The sequence below is a fragment of the Mus caroli genome, chromosome 12 (assembly GCF_900094665.2).
Source record: "Mus caroli chromosome 12, CAROLI_EIJ_v1.1, whole genome shotgun sequence".
Classification (NCBI taxonomy): domain Eukaryota; kingdom Metazoa; phylum Chordata; class Mammalia; order Rodentia; family Muridae; genus Mus; species Mus caroli.
The window spans coordinates 46,944,188-46,951,237 of record NC_034581.1 but is presented as its reverse complement, the minus strand read 5'-3'; the positions used below and the strand labels follow the sequence as shown (position 1 = coordinate 46,951,237).

General features: G+C 43.6%; 1 pseudogene; it reads left to right on the top strand.

Moving 5' to 3' along the window:
• Positions 1 to 1,961: 1,961 nt before the first annotated feature.
• LOC115032930 lies at positions 1,962 to 2,061 on the top strand (annotated as a pseudogene).
• The last annotated feature ends 4,989 nt before the right edge of the window (positions 2,062 to 7,050 follow it).

Here is a 7,050-nt window from a genome sequence, read left to right as displayed (position 1 = left end):
AGTTGATACAATGTTGCAACTTTAGATTAAACAGTTAAGTCTTGGAAGGAAACACAGAACAATCACATCAAAGTGGGGCACAGAATAAAGCTCAGAGATCCTCCAGGAGAGGTAACCCGCAGGGTGGCGTTAACAAACTGACAGAAGTGAAGTGTGTTCCAGACTGGGCTGGAGGAAGGAGCCTTTGAATAGGTTTGAAGGAAATTAGTAAAATCATCCTTTGGAGAGCAGGGAGTCAAGTCAGTATATTGAATAGAGTGGGGCATGGAGATTCCATTCTAAAATTTTTATTTCTTACCTGATTGTGCATGCCTGTAGGGGTGGGGGAGGGGATGGTAGTCACATGTGCCATAGCATGCGTGTGGAGGAGGTCAGAGGACAACTTTGTGGAGTCCGCTCTCTCTAACCACCATTATGTATGTTCTGGGGATTGAACTCAGGAACTAGGCTCTCATGGCAAGCACCCTTGCTTAGTCTCTGAGCCATCTTGCCAGCCCAGACTTGATGATTCTTAGTGTCTTATCTACAAATATGTACACCAACCATTCGCTAGGTCGGGAGCCTTTGACAGCCGTGAGCGTATCGCAGTGACGTGGTTGGCCGTATTGCTTGGAATGTCCAGGCTGCTTATGATACAGTAAATAAATCAGAAGTCAGGAGCTCAGCTGGTGACGGTCCAGCAGTTGGAAGATGGGATTTGAAGTGAGCTGGTGGTAGAAACGGAGAAAGGGCGGCGCTAATATTTCCTGCAGGGTGGGCATTATTGCCAGACTTTACAAAGCACAGAGGGAGCAGGCGTTTGCCTGAAGATCTTATGGCTATTAAGAACCAGGACTCAGAACCAAATCTGGTTTCTCAGACTTTGAAAATGTAGCTGAGTGCCCACTTCTTATTCCAGTATATGGTGCACATAACAATCAGACCTGTATTCAAAATCAAGCTAACTACATCCCTGTGACGCCCCTGTCGCTGTCAAGGGCTCCCTGTACCTGCTGCCTGAAGTTTCATCTGTCTTGAGAAGCAGATGAGAGGGTTTGAGGAGCAATTGGATGTAGAAGATGAAAGAAAGAGAAAAAGGCTGCGCGAAACAATGAGGTTTTGATTGCCAGGAAAGCGCTAGATGGAACCGAGGAATTTGCAAGGGTCAGCTGGTTTGATGGAGGAGAAAATGAGTTCGGTGTGGAGGGTGGGCCGTTCTGGGACAGATGGCTGCGAGACTGTTGGAGGGCGGGTGGTTTAAGCTTTCAGACCTCATGTGTTGAAAGTCATCAGCCCAGAGTCGTAATTACATTCTGAAGACAGAAGTTTCCAGAGAGAATGAGTGGAAATATAGAAAAGAGCCGAGTGTCAGGAAGAGGAAGCTCACACTTAAGAGTTTTCCGTTCAGGGAAAGGAAAGTGCCAAAGAAAGTAGCCGGAGTGACCAGAGGAGGAAAACAAGGCCGCGCATGCGCAATTGGTTATTATCCTTGCGGTTCTTTTCTGCCACTGACACCTGCTTGGTAAAGAGAGTTGTAAGGTGTGCGAGCTATTTTCACACTGCCTTGACCAAAAATCTGTGACAGAAACAACTCAAGTGAGGGGAGATGTTTGGTCTCACCGTTTCACAGGGCTCAGCCATTAGTTTCTTAGCCCTACACGCTTGGGTAGACTATCATGGCAGAGGGAGTGTACACTGGATGACAGCCGTCCACCCCAGGAGCCAGAGGGAGCTTCGTTCAAAGGTTCACCACGGCAACCTACTTCCGCCAGCTAGACACCACCCCTAAAGTTCCCACAGCATCTAGGACAGCAGCATCACCAGTTGGGGAACAAATGTTTAAACACTTGGTCCCTTTATTTTTATTTCAATGTAATATCCCACTACATTGCCTTCATATTGGATTAATGTTGAAACTAGTTGGTTGTAATAGCCTATAATTTCACCAAAAATCCTGAATCCAGACTAAGAAGAGATCTAGAGTGCCCACTTCGGTGGCACATGTAACCAAGCAACAACGGTATAGGGAAGATTTGTGTGGCTCCTGAGCAAGGATGCCACACTGAAATGTTCCATTATTTTGGGTCCACACTTATCTGCATAACACATGTTAAAGAATGCACAACCCTTCCTCAAACTGCCAAACTTGAGGAAGAGGCAGCACCGACATCAAGAGGGCCTACTTAGTAGTTTCTAGACAAACTCAGAGACTGAGTTGCTCCTCTGTAATCTTGGTTGCCTCTGTTGCCCTCTTGATGTGGGTTATAGCTGGGTCCATGGCTTGAAATTGTGGGAAACTGCTTTTCTAGAACAATAGAGGCTTCTCTGGAAGAGATACAATGATGCTCTTTTTTCTGAGCATCTACCATAGTTCTAGGCATGTCCCTGTTCTCTGGGACTGGCCACTCCAGCTAGGTGATAGTCTGTGTGGTGGGTAGGCACCAGAACGGCATACTTAGCAAAGGTGGTGAGCCACTGGGGATGGCTCATAGGGTAGAGACAGTGGTGTGTAATAAGTCTAGAACCATCACCCTTCCAAGGCAGGGTTGAACACATTTATAACAAGCTGGAAAACAGAGATTGTTGGATCAGTGTCAAAATGATTGATCTTTTAAAACTTGATCAAAAAAGGAAAGATTTCCCCAAAGTGGATGATTAATACTGAAGATAGCAAAAGGCGAAGGAGGAGAAGGAGGAGGAGGAAGAGGAGGAGGAGGAGGAGGAGGAGGAAGAGGAGGAGGATTGACCTAGAAAATGTGGTTCTCAGCTCTTTTAAACTTATTAGCTAGCTAATAGTTCGAAAACATATCAGAGAACTTTATAAGACCATGAAAAGCATCACAAAATTCGTAGCAATGTCATTTTCACCAAAGACAGAAACCCTTTTCACATACACCTTGGAGGTTTCAAGGTTAGACATGGCTCTCACACTTAGAATGTTTCAGTCTCAAGGATGAATTTTGTCCCGTGGACTGATGCTGACTTAACCATTTCTGAGCGCGCGCACACACACACACACACACACACACACACACACACACACACGTATGCACACTACCAACAACTGGGCTGAGGGAGGACGGAAGCTTATAGAAGTCCCTAGTTTGCATCATGCAATTACAGCTGCGTTATCACATGTGGGCAGGAGGAAACCATGGCTTGCTCAGTTTAGCATCTCGAGATATATTTCATTCCTCAATGGAATCCAGGAGTCTGGTCGTTCTCCAAATCTGGAGACCCTGGTTATGGTGGGGGTCAGCCCTAGCTCTGCGGGGTAACACCTGATCCTAGAGTTTTCTGTCTTCTTCCTTTTATGTATGTCTGTCCCAACTAAAGTGAAGAGCAAGAGGATGGTATGACGATATCACTAAAGCTACGTGCACCAGACAAACTTAGACACAGGCGGCTCACAAGACACTGGGCTGGCTTGGAAACAGATCAGATTTAGAGATAAAATTAAAAGATAGAAACCGGGGCTGGCGAGATGGCTCAACAGGTAAGAGCACTGACTGCTCTTCCAAAGGTCCTGAGTTCAAATCCCAGCAACCATATGGTGGCTCACAACCACCCAAAATGAGATCTGACGCCCTCTTCTGGCATGTCTGAAGACAGCTACGGTGTATGTATAATAATAAATAAATCTTTAAAAAAAAAAAAGATAGAAACCACACAGTGATGCACTGTGACACAGGCCTGAATGAGATGCTTAGATGTAGAAACTGATGGTTACTATACGCATTCGTGTGAGATATGGTCTTAAGTATCGAGGAGGGCTGGCCTGGAACTTGCTATGCAGCCAGACCTGACCTGGAATTTCTGATCCTCCTCCCAAGTGTTGGGATTATAGGAGTGTGTCATCATGACAGTTTTATGTTGTCCTGGGGACCTTCTGCAGGCAAGCATTCCTGCTAACAGAGTTGTAGTGTCAACCCAAGGTTGGTATGTGTGTAAAATGGTTTGGAGAAGAAGAGATAAATTAAGCACGATCCACTAAGGCGAGCAACAGTATATTCTGGAGCACGATGGTGGCGTTCTAAAATAAATGGCTCCTGGGAAGACACTGAAGTCAACAGATTTGGGTGTCAAAGCAGTCAGAAATTTTCACCCACGCTCTACAAAATATTATCTTTTATCCATAGCATATGGCACTGCCCCTGCAGTTATATTGGGTAGATTTTTTTTCCTCTCCCACCAACTGTTCTTTTAATTTTGAAAATGCAAGCTTTGGTCAAAATTCTCCATTTGTGTGATCTTCAAGGAGGGAGTATTTCCCGGTTCTGAGGAAAAGCTTCTACAGCTCAAATGACACTAGGAAAATGCTATCAAAACCTCCAGGATGAGAACATTTCCTCAGTAAAGGCCCTGTTTCCAAACAGTCGCCAAGGAGACACTCAGCAACATGGCTTCTATAGCACACTTTCCCCCAGTTAGTGCATGGTGTAAATCTATGCAGGAATGTGCAGACAGCTTACTGAATAAGGCTACCACTCGGATGAAGGGCCCTCACCTTACCAGCACCAAAGATATTTTTTCTCCATTCCTGGTTACAACCCCATCATTCTCTCTAGAACTTTTAAATAGTAAGTTCTTGTTCTTTAAGACATTTTCCTGGAACCAATGGGGTGGCTCACAGGGCAAGAGCTTTTGCTGCCCAAACTTGATGACCTGTATTTGATCCCTAGAAACGAGGGTGGAAAGAGAGAACAGAGTCTAAAGCTGTACACACAGACACACACACACACACACACATAATAAATGAAATATTTTTAAAAAATGATTAAAAATTGAACTGCTTCCGTATTCACCCCTGAACAATATAGCTGTGGTGGTTTAAATGTGCTTGGCCCACAGGGAGTGGTAGTGAGGAGGTGTGGCCTTGTTGGAGGAAATGTATCACTGTGGGGGTGGACTTTGAGACCCTCCTCTTAGCTGCCTAGAAGACAGTCTGCTCCTGGTTTCCTTTGGATGAAGACAGAACTCTCAGCTCCTCCAGTGTCACATCTGCCTGCACACTGCCATGTTCCCTACCTTGATGATAATGGACTAATACTCTGGTCCTGTAAGCCAGCCCCAATTAAATGTTGTCCTTTATAAGAGTTGCCTTGGTCATGGTGTCTCCTTATAGCAATATAAACCTAAGACAATGGCTTAGGTTTTTGTCTTGCTTATTTTTTTGGTTTGTTTTGGTTTATAATTTTGCCTTGCAGCTGCTGTTGTCCTGTTTTGATTTTAGCTCTCTTATGAGGGTCTGTAAGCTCTTCCTGAACCTTCTGTTGGGTTTGGAATCCCTTGATCTTCTGTCCACACTCCCTCTCCTGCTCCAAGTAGTCTCCTTCACATTTCTCTCACTATTTGTGAATGTATAATTCCTCTTTCTTCACTTGTCATTCTGGACTGTTCTAAATTGAGCTATATTTCAGGTCAGTGCTTTTCTTCTCAGCTTTAATTTGTCTTAAGTCAGTCCATAGAATTCTTTTTGTTGTTTGTTTTTTCAAATTAGGGTTTTACAATGTAGCTCTGGCTGTCTTGGAACCAGGTTGGCCTTGAATGCACAGAGATCTGCATGTCTCTGCTTCCGGAGTGCTGGGATTAAAGGTGTGCACCATACCTGGCCTTATTGAATTCTTACTTTCAGAAAACATTTTTAAATCTCCAGACTTTCTTTTATTTTCTATTTTAAATAGATCTTTTTATTTTCTATTTTAAATTTTTGCAGATTTTTTGATGTTTTTAAAACAAAGCAAGGTGTCTCTATAGACCCCTGGCTGTCCTGGAACTCACTCTGTAGACTAGGCTGACTTGAACCCGGAGATCCTCCTGCCTCTGTCCCCTGAGTGCTGGGACCAAAAGTGTGCACCACCATACTTGGCTTTAATATTTTTACTAAAATATAGTTAAATTATTTTTCCCCTCCAACCCCTCCTACATCTTCCTCTAAACCCCTCTCAAATTCAGGGACCCTTATTCTCGTATTCTCGTGTGTGTGTGTGTATAAATAAATATATATATATATATATATATGTATATATATATATCTATATCATATTATTTCATATATTGGTTCTGGGGGATCAAACTCAGGTTATCAAGTTTGCATAGCCTTTACCCCCTGAGCCACCTCATATTGTTACATACATCTTGTATACATATGATATACACACACACATATAAATATACATATATATGTATACATGCATACATATACATACTTACATGTATATACATATGAATATACATACACACATTTATTTTTACACACACATATAAGTACATAAATATAATCTGCTGAGTCTGTTTAGTGTTGCTAGTGTGCATATGAGTTCAGGGCTGACCACTTAGTATTGGATAACCAATAAGGAGCCACCTCTCTGGGAAAGACTAATTCTCCCTTCCTCGGCATTTTTTGCCTGAGGTTCATTGTCTAGAGGTGGGGGCCTATGGAAGAGATGCCCCTCTTCCATGTTAGCAGGTCCATTGGTGTCGCCATTGGTAGGGTCTTATTTATATAGCCATATTGTTGAGGTATCATGACTGTAGCTTCTCTGTCGTTGCTAGGAGACACAGTCTCACAGCAGACTTCCTGGTCCCCTGCTCTCTCTTTTATCAACAGGTTTGGGGTTGTGCTGTAGATCTAACACCTGGGGTTGGAGACCTGTTGATCAGTTGTCTTATGCAATTTGATCAGATGCAGCTGTTTGTACTGATCTCAATCTACTGCAAAGAGAAGCTTCTTTGATAACAGGAGAGAGCTGCGATTATCTGTGGGTGTGAGAAGTATTTACAATGTAGTTGGGGATCAAGCTGGTAAAGTGGTGGTGGTTGTATGTTCCCCTCTTGCCGCAGACCCTCTGGGTCCCGTGCCTGCGTAAAACGGTTCTCTAGAGAAGATGGGCGAAGCTTAGGACGGCAGAGTGACAGACAGAAACAGACACGCAAGAGAGGTGTTGAATCTGAATGTAATTTTCTGGTCGAGCTTAGACTAATTATATTACAGCGAATATCATAAATTGTAAAACATAACAGATACGGTACATTGAAGTTTCCCAGGTGCAAGAGGAGTGACTACAAAAA